The 14,483-nt window shown below is 42.9% G+C and overlaps 1 protein-coding gene across 5 annotated transcripts in view; it reads left to right on the forward strand.

The window, feature by feature from the left end:
- The window catches only part of ADGRG4 (adhesion G protein-coupled receptor G4), a 101,328-nt gene that overhangs the window by 3,128 nt on the left and 83,717 nt on the right, over window positions 1-14,483 (forward strand). The gene's annotated exons all lie outside the window — the stretch shown is intronic.

The following is a 14,483-nucleotide window of genomic DNA, read 5'->3' on the forward strand; positions in this document are numbered from 1 at the left end:
ATCTTTCTTTCTTTTAAGATATGTATTTTAGGGGCGCCTGGGTGGCGCAGTCGGTTGAGCATCCGACTTCGGCTCAGGTCATGATCTCACGGTTTGTGGGTTTGAGTCACGCACCAGGCTCTGTGCTGACAGCTCAGAGCCTGGGGCCTGCTTCGGATTCTGTGCCTCCCTCTCTCTCTGCTCCTTCCCCACTTATACTCTCTCTGTCTCTCTAAAATAAGTAACATTAAAAAACTTTGTAAAAATACAATATGTATTTTAAGTCCAACAGTTTTTAAAATTGTTTTATGCGGTCATTATTCTTTTCTTTTACTTTATTTTATTATGTATATAGTGTGTATTTATTTATTTTATTTTATTATGATATCACCTTTGTCTCCTTTACGTGGCAACAATCAATCCTAGAGTACAGATGGGGAAACTGAGGTGTGCCAAAAGCTGGTCACTGATCCACGGTGACAAACAGGCCTCTGTTCTGGGGTGGCCCAGACCTTGCCTAGGCTCTGTGGCAGGACTGGAGATTAGATTCTGTCTTTGTTTTTATTCTGCAGTGAATAGATGATTAAGACAATTGAACTGAAGTAGCTGGTAATTTGGAGACTTCGGAAAAGGTCGTCTTGGAAGGCTGCAACTTTGTCCATATTAAGTAAATTCAGTTGATAACATTGTTCACTTAGCACATCAGTCTTTAGCTAAAAGGTCATGCATGCCAGTGAGTGACAATTCTTGATGAAATAGACCTGGGGTTTAATTTGAATAGCCCTCAGATTGAGTGCTAATCTTCTGGAAAAACACCAAATCATCATCACCATCAACAACAAACACTGACTGGCTTCTTGCTGTGTGCAGGGCCTGATGGGAAACCAGGTTTCTCATAATAAAGCTTGAAATGGGACCTATGGGGCACAGCGGCGACTCTGTCACCTGGCCTTGACTACCTGCTAAGATGTTGATTTATCTTTCTCTGCCTGTTTCCTCAAAGGCCAGAAGCTGTTTTCTCCATTTCTCTATCCAAAACATACAGCATAGGACTTGACCCACAGGTTAGGCATTAGGTACCTATTTGCTGATTCACTAAGTTTGTTTTATTTAATAAATTAATGCAACTTGAAATCACACATTTTTGAACTCCTGTTTGGTGATGCTATAGGTGACACAGACTCTACGTGGGTTTTTTTTTTTTTTTTTTGAGGGGTCACGGGGCATGAAATAGAGGGATCTAGGAACAGAGGGATCTGGAAGTCTTTCCTGTAGTCATGAAAGAAAAAGTGGAAGAATGTGCTGTCCTGGAAAATGAGAATGAGTTTGTGAGGAATGTCACTGGTCAATGGAAATTACGATGGATAGGCAGGTTTTCAACCTGAAGAAGTCATTTTAAAGCATTCACAAGGTTTTCCAGACTAAGTCTCAAAACCATGGGTCGAGACAATGATTTTTTTTTTTTGCGGTTATCGAATAATTAATTCTAATTGTTCTTCAATTGGCGAGAAGCTCATCGTTTTCTTCCTGGGGGGTGGGGGAGGATTCTGTCCTTGAAACAATGGCATAACTAAGGTTCGGTTCCCTTCGGGCTCCGGATGAGTCACCAGCTTCCCCAACTGTGAGGGTCATTGTAGGATAGAGGGCTAAGGGCAACACTGGGCACAAGACTCAGATGCTCTAAATGGATGGAGCCAGAGTGTGGAAAAAAGCCATGTTCCTAGAAGAACACCAAGGGTCAAAAAGAAGAAACCAAGTCTGTCCTAAGGCCTAAGGGTTGAGAGCCGAGCCAGCAGGAATGGATGAAGACAGGTCAGGGACTGAATAGTTGCAGAATGGAGCAGGAGATGAGGAATAAACCTGAAACAGACTCCTCACTGGTCTTCCTGCTTCTACTCGTGCTCTGCTATAGCCCATTCTCCACACCACGGCCAGAGCAATCCTTTAACGTGTCAAGTCAGAGCTTGTCACTTTTTTTTTTTTACTCAAAACCTGCTAATACATTTCCATGACAATTAGAATACAATCGCAATTCTTTTTTAAAGATAAACTGCAGATCCTTTTATGTAAGTTTATTTATTCATTTTGCGAGAGGAAGAGAGAGAAGCAGGGGAGGGGCAGGGGGAGAGGGAGACAGAGAGAATCCCAAGGAGGCTCTGCTCTGTTAAGCGAGGAGCCCGATGTGGGGCTCGAACTCACGAGCCATGAGATCATGACCTGAGCTGAGATCAAGAGCTGGATGCTCAACTAACGGAGCCACCCAGGTACCCCAGTCCAAATTCTTTAATAAGACCTAAAAAGCACTGCGTGATCTGGTCTCCCACTGCTTCTTGGGCCTCGTTTCCTACCATGCTGCCTCTCTCACTCCACCCCAGACGTGCTGGCTTCCTTCCTATTCCTTGAACATGTCAAGCACAGTCTTACTTCAGGGCCTTTATATATGCTATTACCCATGTCTGGGTCACTCTTACTCCACATTTTTGTAGCCCTGGCTGTTTTTAGTCTCCTAGAACTGGGTGGAAAAGACTCTTCTCTCAGAGGGGTCTTCCCAAACTATCCTGTCTAATGTAGATATTCCCATTTGCCTTATCCCCATTAGCTAACTCATCAGCTTATTCATTTCCTTCAGAGCACTTTTCACAATTTGTGATTCTTTTTTTTTTAAGATTTTATTTTTAAGTAATCTCTACACCCAACATGGGGCTCAAACTCACAACCCCGAGATCAAGAGCACAAGCTCTACCGACTGAGCCAGCCAGGCACCCCACAAGTTGTAATTTTTTTTTTTCTTTTTTAAATGTAATTTGTTGTCAAGTTAGCTAACATACAGAGTATACGGTGTGCTCTTGGCTTCGGGAGTAGATTCCCATGATTCATTGCTAATTTGTAATTTTTTTTTTAATTTTTTTTTTAACGTTTATTTATTTTTGAGACAGAGAGAGACAGAGCATGAACGGGGGAGGGTCAGAGAGAGGGAGACACAGAATCGGAAACAGGATCCAGGCTCTGAGCTGTCAGCACAGAGCCCGACGCAGGGCTCGAACTCACGGACTGTGAGATCGTGACCTGAGCCGAAGTCGGACGCTCAACCGACTGAGCCACCCAGGCACCCCTACTAATTTGTAATTCTTATATTTACTTGTTTATTGACTACCTCTCTCTCTGGAATGTAAGCTGATTAGGGCCAAGGACCTGAGATGAATATGAGTTCACTCTAGCACTGATACATAGTTGAGTAGATGAATTCTCCATGGTTCTTCTGGCTTTCTGAGTAAAGGCATCCATCTTGTTGGGTAAGACATGGGCCTTGGACCCAAAATTTGAAGGAACAATCACATTACCTATGTGGGGGTGATTCTTCTGCTTCCTGTTTTGAGAAGAATTCTTGACAGGCCCCATATGTGGTCAGCGTCCTGTGGCCTGGAAGAGCAGGTGTGTTGGAAAACTCTGTGGTTAGTGACTGGTGACAGAAATGAGGCTCAAAGGTGGATGCTTTTACATATGACAGATCTGGCTTATCCACAGGTTAGCCGGTTACTCACAAGATCAGCGGGAAGTGTAGGCGGTGGGTATCAGGCAGTAACTCCCATTCTCTATGGCTGTTCACGTGATGACCATGGTGTTGTGGGTAACGGAGCTCCCCAGTATCAAGCACCTATCCATAGATCAACTCAGACAGCCACGGATCTGCTAGAACTCAGACCTGGTCTACGAGTGTTTTCCACGCTCCTGAACATTCATTTGCGAGAATTTGTGATACTCAGAGCCAGAAGGCCCTTTGTGCAGGTATAGGTTTCGCATACTATGGAAATGAGGGTCTGCCCACTCCCCTTTTAGGAGCGAGTGCTGACATTTCCCAGTTGAGGCAGGCATGGTGTACCCTTGCGGAATGCCCATCCTCAGGGTGGCCAGATTTTCCAGGGTATAAAAGCAGCCGATGCCTCTGGTGGGTCCCTTCCCTAAAATTTGCTCTGCCTTGTCTCCCCCTTCTGATAGGAGGTATTTCCAGGTGGTTAGCTGGGCCTTGAGCCTTATGCAGTATTATGAATTGAATTGTGTCCCCCCCAACTTCATATGTTGAGGTCCTCTCCCTCAGCACCTCAGGATGTAATCACATTTGGGAGTAGGGTCAATGCAAACGTAATTAGTTAAGTAAAGTTGGGGTCATACTGGAGTAGGGTGGGCCCCTAATCTGAGATGACTGGTGTCCTTATAAAAGGAGAAAATTTGCGCACAGACACGCATGCAGGGAGAGGGCCATGTGGAGACAAAGGTGGAGGTTGGGGAGATCAAAAGAAGTCACAAAACACCGAATGTTGCCAGCAAACCAGAACCTAGGAGAGAAACAAGGCACAGGTTTTGCCCCTCAGAGCCCTTAGAAGGAAAGGACGCTGCCGACACTTTGATCTCAGCTGGTAGCCTCCGGAGCTGTGGGACAATAAATGTCTGTGGTTCAACCCACTGGTCTGTGGTACTTTGTTACAGCACCCAAACGACTGCTCAGTAAGGCTCTCTGGATTGGAAATCTTGAGTAAAATAGAGGAGAGCGGGTCACCTCATCGGGGGAGAAACAGAGACCAGGCCATGCCTATGGTGCCAGACTGTGATGAGCTTCATTCGTCCACTCCCCCTAAGATGGTTCAAGGCAGTGTATCTAGAATCTCAGGCCCCTAAGTTTTGAAACACTTTAACATTTCAAGGAGAAACTTGGCCTAGAGAGGACAGAGAAACAAATACAGGATATATCTGATGATTGCTTAATGCTGTCTGCAGAAAATTAAGGGGTGGTGCAGAAAAAGAATCATTTGGATTGCTTGTCTCTTAGAATTCTAAGGCTTTTACTCCGTGACTTTTAAAATGAATGTATTTGTGACTTTTGGGGTCCGATAGGAAGAGGAAACTTTACAGTTCAGAACTTCTCATTCTATGTCAGATACTTCGCTCACATCTCTGATGCCTTTGCACAAGGAATGGCCCTCTATCTGCCATCCATTAGACTCCAACTCAGTGCCCTAATAGTGGGCAAACCATTTATCAGAAAACAGGTATAAAGGACCTACTATGTACCAGCCATGATGCTGGGCACTGGAAACTGGCAGTAGAGGGCCAAGACTCTGGTTAAGCCACTGCCCTGAAAAATCAGCCAGTACAAGAGTTGGAGCATTCTGGGAAAAACTGGCGTTATTTCATGCTCAGTGAATTCAGTTCTGCTTCAAAATTGTGTAAACATGGCATCACCAGGCAGAGCAGCTTTGGAACTTAGCAAAAAGCAAAATAAAATTACGTACTGAGTAATCATTATAGCAAGAGTTTTATTTTCCCCCCAGGATCTGCCAGAGACAGACCTGGGACACAATCGTTTGCTCTATCAATCTGGTAGAGAGTTTAAAAAAAAATGGTAGCTGGCAGACATAGGCACCACAAGAAAAGAAAAATACAGACCAATATCCCTTATGGGTATAGATTCAAAATTCTTTCTTTTAAACATTTAAAAAATTGTTAAGTCATCTCTACATCCAACATGAGGCTTGAACCCACAAACCCCAAGACCAAAGTCGCATGCTCTTCTGACTGAGCCAGCCAGGTGCCCCTGAAAATTTCTTTTTTTTTCTTTTAAGTAAGCTTTACATCTAATATGGGCCTTTCACTCACGACTCTGAGATTAAGAGTCTCATGCTCTACCCATTGAGCCAGCCAGGTTCCCCTAGACACAAAAATTCTTAACAAAATACTAGCAGACTGAATCCAGCAATATATTGAGAGGATTATATACCTTGACCAAGTGGAATTTATCCCACGAATGAATGCAAAGGTGGTTCAACATGTAAAAATTGATCAATTAACATAATACAACACATTTCTAGCCTGAAGGGGGGAAAACCACAGGATCGTCTCAATTGATGCAGGAAAAAAGTTTGACAAAAATCCAACACCTTTTCATGACTAAAACACTCGCCACACTAGAAATGGAAGGGAACTTCCTCCACCTTATAAGACCATCTAGCTAAGGCCCACAGTAAACATTATACTTAATGATGAAAAGCTGAAAAGTTTCCCCTAAGATCAGGAACAAGACCAGAATACCCACTTTTACCACTTGTATTCAACATTACCGGAAGTTCTAGCCAGAGAACTTGGGCAAGAAAAAGATATAAAAGGCATCCAAACTGGAAAGAAAAAGTAAAACCATCTCTATTTGCAGATGATTACATGTTCTTACATATAGAACGCCCTACAGAATCTGCAAAAAAAAAAAAAAAAAAAGACATTTAAGTTAATAAACACATTCAGCCAAGTTGCAAGACACAAGATCCACACAAAAATTTAGTGGTATTTCTATGTACTAGTAAGGCACAATCTGAAACAAAGTTACAAAAATAATTTCATTTACAATAGCATATAAAAGAATAACATACCTATGGGGCGGCTGGGTGGCTCAGTCGGTTAAGTGTCCGACTTCAGCTCAGGTCATAATCTTGTGGCTTGTGGGTTCAGGCCCCGCGGCCGGCTCTGTGCTGACAGCTCAGAGCCTGGAGCCTGCTTTAGATTCTGTGTCTCCCTCTCTCTCTCTCCGCCCCTCCTCCACTCACGCTCTGTCTTTCTTTCTCTCTAAAAAATAAATAAACATTTTTAAAAATTAAAAAAAAGAATAAAATACCTAGGAATAAATTTAACCAAGTAGTTGAAAGACTTCTACATTCAAACTGCAAACATTGCTGAAAGAAATTAAAGGAGACCTAAATAAATGGAAAAGATCCCACGTTCACGGATTTAATATTAAGGTAACATGATTTAGGGGTGCCTGGCTGGCTCAGTCAGTAGAGCTATTTGACTCTTGATCTTGGGTTTATTGGGCATACAGCTTACTTTAAAAAAAGATAACAGGATTTAATATTAAAATGTCAATATTCCCCGGAGAGATCTACAAATTAATTGCAAATCTTATCAAAATCCAAGGGCTTTTTTTTTTTTTACAGATAAGGAAAAGATGATTGTGCAATTCATATGGAATTGCAAGGGACCCTGAATAGCCAAAACGATCTTGAAAAAGAACAAAGTTGGAGAATTCACACATCCCAGTTTCAAAACTTACTACAAGGTTATGGTAATCAAAACAGTACGTTATTGGCATCAGAACAGATATAGGTTAATGGCACAGAATGGAAAGTCCAGAAAGAAACCCATGCATATATGTATGGTCAGTTAATTTTTCACAAGGGGGCCAAGAGCATTCAATGGGGAAAAATAGTCTCTTCAACAAATGGTGCTAGCCCAACTGGACATGTAAACTTATACATATACATATAAACACATAAAAAGAATGAAGTTGGACTCCCTCTTCACACCATGTACAAAAATTAAGTCAAAGTAGATGAAAGACCAAACGTAAGAACAACTATGAAAAACGGAAGAAATCTTCATGACCTTGGTTTTGGCAATAGAGTCTTAGAACCGACACCAAAAGAATGAGCAGTGGGGCGCCTGGGTGGCTCAGTCAGTTAAGCATCTGACTCTTGATTTTAGCTCAGGTCGTGATCTCATGGTTCGTACATTCGAGCCCTGTGTCAGGCTCCTTGCTGACGGTGCGGAGCCTGCTTGGGATTCTCTCTCTCTCTCTGCCCCTCCCCTGCTCTCTCTCTCTCAAAATAAATAAACAACAACAACAAAAGAATAAGCAGGAAAAGAAAAAATGGATAAATTGGATTTCATCTGAATTAAAAATTTATGCATCAAAGGACACTATCAAGAAACTGAGAAAACAAACTAGAGAATGGGAGAAAATGTTTTCCAGTCACACATCTCATAAGGTCCTAGGATCTAGAATATTTAACGGAGCGCCTGGGTGACTCAATCCATTGAGCGTCCAACTTTGGCTCCGGTCATCTTGCGGTTTGTGAGTTTGAGCCCCCGCATCGGGCTCACTGCTGTCAGCTTTGGATCCTCTGTCCCCGTCTCTCTACCTGTTCCCCAGTTGTGCTCTGTCTCTTTCAAAAATAAATAATAAAACATTTTTTAAAAAATAGAACAGGGGCGCCTGGGTGGCTCAGTTGGTTGGGTGACCGACTTCGGCTCAGGTCATGATCTGACAGTTTGTGAGTTCGAGCCCCACGTTGGGCTCTGTGCTGACAGCTCAGAGCCTGGAGCCTGCTTCGGATTCTACCTCTCTCTACCCCTCCCCTGCTCATGCTCTGTGTCTCTCTGTTTCTCAATAATAAATAATCATTAAAAAATTAAAAAAAAATAGAACATATAAAGAGTGCTTACAATTCAACAACAAAAAGACAAATGACACAACTTAAAAATGGGCAAAGGGCTTGAATAGACATTTCTCCAAAGAAGATATACACATGGCCAACAAGCACATGAAAAGATGCTCAATGTCATTAGTCATTAGGGAAATGTAAACCAAAACCATGGGGAGACACCACTCCACGCCCTCTGTGATGGTTATAATACTAATTTAAAGAAATGGAAAATAGCAAATGTTGGTGACAAAGTAGAGAAATTAGAACCCTTATAAACTGCTGGAGGGAATATGAAGTGGCTGCTGTGGAAACCAGTGGCTGTTACTCAGTAAGTGAAACATAGAATTACTACATGACCCATCCTAGATATGTACCCAAAAGCAACGAAGGCATGTTCACACAAAACAAATGACATGAGTGTCCACAGAGGCACTGTTCATAATAGTTAAAAGGTAGAAACAACCCAAAAGTCCATTAACAGATGAGTCAGTAAACAAAATGTAGTATATCCCTACAATGGAATGTCATTCCACCATCAAGAATAATGATGTATTGGGGCGCCTGGCTGGTTCGGTTGGAAATGCGTGTGACTCTTGATCTCAGAGTTGTGAGTTCGAGCCCCACGTTGTGTGTAGAGATTACTTAAAAAAAAAAAAAAGATCTTAAAAAAAAATAATGATGTACTGATGCGTGCTAAAACATGGATGGATTTGGAAACATTATGCGAAGTGCAAGAAACTAGAAACTAGAAAGGTCACTTGGATGTTTCTATTTATATGAAATGTCCAGAATAGTCAAATCCATACAGACAGAAAGTAGATTAGTGGTTGCCAGCAGGACGGAGGAGGGAAGGGTCATTGACTGCTTGACGGATATGGGGTTTCCTTTTGGGAGGCTGAGGATGTTCTAGAACTAGATAATGGTGATGGTCATATCCCATCACGAATGTACTGACTGCCACTGAACTGTACACTTTAAAACGATTCATATGGTGAATTTTGTAGTATGTGAATTTTCTCAATGTAAATAAAATGGTGCCTGGCACTCCCAGGGCTGTAACAGAGCCATTTAAACGAGGCTCATAAGTTTTTCCTAACATGGGAGATACTTATGTCATCATGTTACGTGAGAAAAGCAGGGTACCAAATTTTCCATACAATATGATCTCAGCCACGTAGAAATAAACAAAACTCGTGCACAGAAGAAAAGGACCGCCAAAGGAAATTTGCCAACATGTTGTCTCCGGGTGGTAGGGCTCTGGCTGACTTTGTTCTCATCTTTTTACTTTTCTAATGCTTTCCATTTTTTCTTTTAAAAAGCATGCACAGTATCACTTCTATAATGGAAGAAACAGGGTTTTTCTTTTAAGTGAGGAAAACAATAAATGTAATTGAAAATAAAAGGAAACAGGATAGGGGCCAGGAGACACAGAGGAGCCAAATCAAGAGGGAACACGCTTCGGGGGAGCAATCATGCAATTTGGGTTTGAAAATTGCCAGGGAACAGATGGCAGCGTCCAAGCAGACATCTGCAATGGATAGTTAAATCATATGCAAAGGCACAAGTGGCCTTTGAAGCAGGCCCTGGAGAGGCCCAGCTGAGAACGCTGCTCGCCAGTCCAAACAGAAGGACAAAGCCCTTGTCCCGCCTCGGCACAGCCTGGTCCCCTCTGAGCCCCAGCTGGGGGCCCGGGGGCTTGCAGCAGGGCTCCGCGCAGACGCTCCTGCCTGTGTGAGGGTACAAAAGAGGTTTGGGAGAAGAAAGAGACTTCTAAGAATGACAGTGGTGAACATGGCAGCTGACATTTACACGGGGCTTCACAGTTTATAAACATTTCATACATAAAACCTAAATGGCACTTACTACTGCGCCATCTCTCATAATGGCCCTGCGAGGACGGTAATTATTATTCCTATCTTACCATGGAGGAATGAGACACAAAGAAGTGACGTAGGTGTATTTAACATTCATACAGTGCTCACTAAATGCCACTGTCCTAAAAGCTTTCTCGTGCGTTAATTGTCCACGTTCATGCAGTGAGTAGGGGGCAGACCTAGGACTCAGAGCTGGTTCTTTGGACTCCATTACACCAACTTCTGCTCATATCCAGGTAGACCTTACCTCTGCCCCCAGAAACACAGAGTCTCAAGTATGGCTACAAGTGGTTCTATCGATCGATCCATCCATCCATCCATCCATCTTTATTTTTCTGATTATAAATTTAACACATGATTGTATAAAAAGTGCAAATATCGGGGCACTTCGGTGGCTTAGTCCATTAAGTGTCTGAGTTTGGCTCAGGTCGTGATCTCACCATTTGTGAGTTTGAGCCCCGCATCGGACTCTCTGCTGACAGCACAGAGCCCGCTTCGGTTCCTCTGTTCCCCTCTCTCTCCGCCCCTCTCTCTCTCACACACTCTCTCTCTCTCAAAAAAAATAAATAAATAAACATTAAGGCCCTGGGTGGCTCAGTTGTTTAAACGTCATGATCTCATGGCTCGTGAGTTTGAGCCCCATGTCAGGCTCTATGCTGACAGCTCAGAGCCTGGAGCCTGCTTCGGATTCTGTGTCTCCCTCTCTCTCTGCCCCTCCCCCACGCATGCTCTGTCTCTTTCTCTCTATCAAAAAATAAATAAAATTTTGAAAAATTCTATAAAAAGTAAACATTAAAAACAAAAAAATAAAAAGTGCAAATATTACTGAAATAAGTAACATAGAAAGTAAAAGTCCCCCTAAATCTCACACCTAAAGATACTCATTCTTTTTAAAAAAAAAAAAAAATTTTAACATTTATTTATTTTTGAGACAGAGAGAGACAGAGCATGAACAGGGGAGGGTCAGAGAGAGGGAGACACAGAATCTGAAACAGGCTCCAGGCTCTGAGCTGTCAGCACAGAGCCCGATGCGGGGCTCGAACCCACGGACCGCGAGATCATGACCTGAGCCGAAGTCAGCCGCTTAACCGACTGAGCCATCCAGGCGCCCCTAAAGATACTCATTCTTAACTGTTTGGTGTGTGTTTTTCTGGCTTTTTTTCTATGCTAAGGCACATATTTTTCTCTTATTTTAAACAGTAGGATAATATTCTGTCTACACTTATGTAACTCACATTTCATATAATATGGAGCCTTGGAAATCTCTCCATGATTGTATCGATCTACCTTGTTTGCTTTAATTGTCCATTATACAGAGGTAACAGTTGCTTAACTAGTCACTTATGGACTGACATACAAATATTCTTACTTTTTCTCAATTACAAACAATACCGCAATAAATATCCTGGTACTTGCATTGTTGTATACATGTACATTTGTCTAGAATAAATTGATAGAAATGGAACTGATGGGTCAAAAGTATATACACAGCTATACACAATGAAAGTGTTCATAGATATTGGCAAATTGCCCATCAGAAAAAAAGACTGTATTGGGGAGCCTGGCTGGCTCAGTCAGCAGAGCTATGTAACTCTTGATCTCCAGATCATGAGTTCCAGCCCCAAGTTGAGAGTAGAGTTTACAAAAAAAAAAAAAAAAAAAAAAAAAGACTGAATTATTGTGCTGGTTGAACATCTTTGTGAATATGCTAAAAAACATTGATCCTCCTCCAGGAGCCTTCTTTTTCTTTTTAAAGATTTTTACAAAAATGTTTGTTTATTTTTGAGAGAGAGAGCAAGTATGAGCAAGGGAGGGGCAGAGAGAGAGGGAGGCAGAGGAGCTGAAGCAGGTTCTGTGCTGACAGCAGAGAGCCTGATGTGGGGCTCGAACTCATGAACCATGAGATCATGACCTCGGCCAAAGTCAGACACTTAGCTGAGCCACCCAGGTGCCCCTAAAGATTTTATTTATTTTTATTTTTTAAAAATTTTTAATGTTTATTAATTTTTTGAGAGACAGAGAAAGACAGAGCGAGAGTGGGGGAGGGGCAGAGAGAGAGGGAGACCCAGGATCCAAAGCAGGCTCCAGGCTCTGAGCTGGCCGCACAGAGCCCGATGCGGGGCTTGAGCTCACAAACCGTGAGATCATGACCTGAGCCGAAGCTGGACGCTTAACTGACTGAGCCACCCAGGCGCCCCAAGATTTAATTTTTTTTAAGTAATCTCTGTACCCAATGTGTTGCTCGAACTTATAAATAACCCTAAGATCAAGAGCCACATGCTTGGGATGCCTGGTGGGCTCAGTCAGTGGAACATGCTACTCTTGATCTCAGGGTTGTGAGTTGGAGCCCCACGTTGGATGTAGAGATTACTAAAAAATAAATAAACTTAAAGAAATAGATCGTACTAATTGGTGCTCCCACGACAGTGTATTAAAATGACTTGTTTCCTCACAAGCTTGTCAATGCTGGCTATTCTCAGTCTAAAGTGCTATCATTTCAAAAGGTAAAAATGGTTATCTCCTTGTAACTTGTGTTTCAAAAATAGCGAGGGGCCATCTTTTTATATTTCTGACGTAGTTATGTTGCATGTTTGTGTCCTTTGGCAACTGGCTTTATATGAGTATATTGCAGAGAGGAGGGGCCCTGTAGATAATATGGGATTATGATACATTCTCCTTTAAAGGACAAATGAGCCTTGGAGATTTATGCTCATCATAAAACCTGTTCTTAAACGTTGTATTTGACGTCATTTTGGGGGGTTGAACAGAAAAGCAGTTAACCAACCATAATCGAGATTTGGGTTTCATAGTGATTATCGCCTTGTGGGATGACCTCTAGATTTATTAGCCACATGAAAGATGATAAGATAATATAATCACATAAGCCAGGGATAGAAATAAACATTTGCTCATCCACCATGGACAGTTCAGAAATAGCTCACTGGCAGGTGGATGGTATGGGTTCCGGCACATGGCGGGAGGCGGGGGGTGGGGGGTGGGGGGTGGGGTGTGTGTGCGCGTGTGTGCGCATGCGTGCGTGTGGGCAGGCATGTACTTGTTTGCCTTTGAAAGACATCAGTGGAGGAATGGAGGGCGAGAGAATATTGTAGGGCTGGAGAATACCTAGAAGCTTTCATCTGGGGACATCTTCCAGAAGCAGGGAAGCGGTCACTTCCTGCCAGCCTTTGTAGTGTGCTGTTCTGGCAGGACACTGTCAGTTGTAGAGTGGCGGTCCCAGTGTCACATCCCTAATGCAGAGAGAGGTTGGAGTTCTGTTCTGTCATAAAGCTCTTTTTGGTTTGTCAGGTACCGTGCTGGGGCTGGAATTAGGTTGATATTTGCCAATTCTCAGATATTTGCCTCGTGGCCTGGGGTGTGAGGTTTGTAAGGCTGATACTGTCACCATTCACCAATGGCTTCCTGTGAAGCAAAGGGCATGCTCAAGTTTAAATTTTCATAGATATTGCCAGATCGACCACGAAATGACTGTACCGATGGCCATGTTCTTCAGCAACGTTTGAGAGGGTTTGGCATGCATCATCTCACTTAATCTTCAAGCTTGTAAGGTCACTAGATAGGGGTATTATCTGGAGTAGATTATAATGTGAATGGTGGGCCCGAGTTGTGCCTGCATACTGGGGCCCTGACTCCCCATTTTATTGAGGCAAACGTTGAGGCATGGGGAGGTTAAGGTACGTGTTCAAAGTTACACAGCTGATGAATGTCAGAGCTGAGATTCCAACCCAGGCTCGTTGACTCCAGAGCCAGTGGTAACTGGGTCCATGGCCCCCTGGAACCTCTTAAAGATACGCAGCTCCCTTGGTGAGGAGCTGGAAGAGGGGAATTGGGGTAGATTCAAGGCAGTGCCATTTATCTTATTTCTGAGTGCAGACAGAAGCCTTGAAGCTTCGGTATTGTCCGCCTGGTCACCCTCCGGGCCCCTGTCGGTGCCTTCAGCGAGACGCGGTCTCCAGAGACAGAATAAATCAAGTAATTTGGCTCAGGAAAAGGCATTGGAGAAATAAATTGCTGTTGCACCATGAATATAATAAGGCAGTTAGGTAGATGGAAATAGCTATCTTTTGATTACACGAGCGAAGATTCTGTGCAGCAAATTTTAAGTCCAAGCTGCCTTTTCTTTGGCCTCTTCCCTGCCAACTACTTACATACTTCTAGCTGCCTCCCCGAAATGTCCAGCTGGTGTGTGCTCTGGGAACACTAATCTGACTTTTCATATTAGCGCAGGCAAAATATAATTAGGAAGAAACTCTTCTGCCAAAAAATGTCACATGCCAATGTCAAACAGAGATGATTTGTGTATCTCCATTATTTGGGCTGTTTTGCAGCAGTATTGACTCATAATGGTATCGTGTAATCTGGATAT

The sequence above is a fragment of the Acinonyx jubatus genome, chromosome X (genome assembly GCF_027475565.1).
Source record: "Acinonyx jubatus isolate Ajub_Pintada_27869175 chromosome X, VMU_Ajub_asm_v1.0, whole genome shotgun sequence".
Lineage (NCBI taxonomy): Eukaryota > Metazoa > Chordata > Mammalia > Carnivora > Felidae > Acinonyx > Acinonyx jubatus.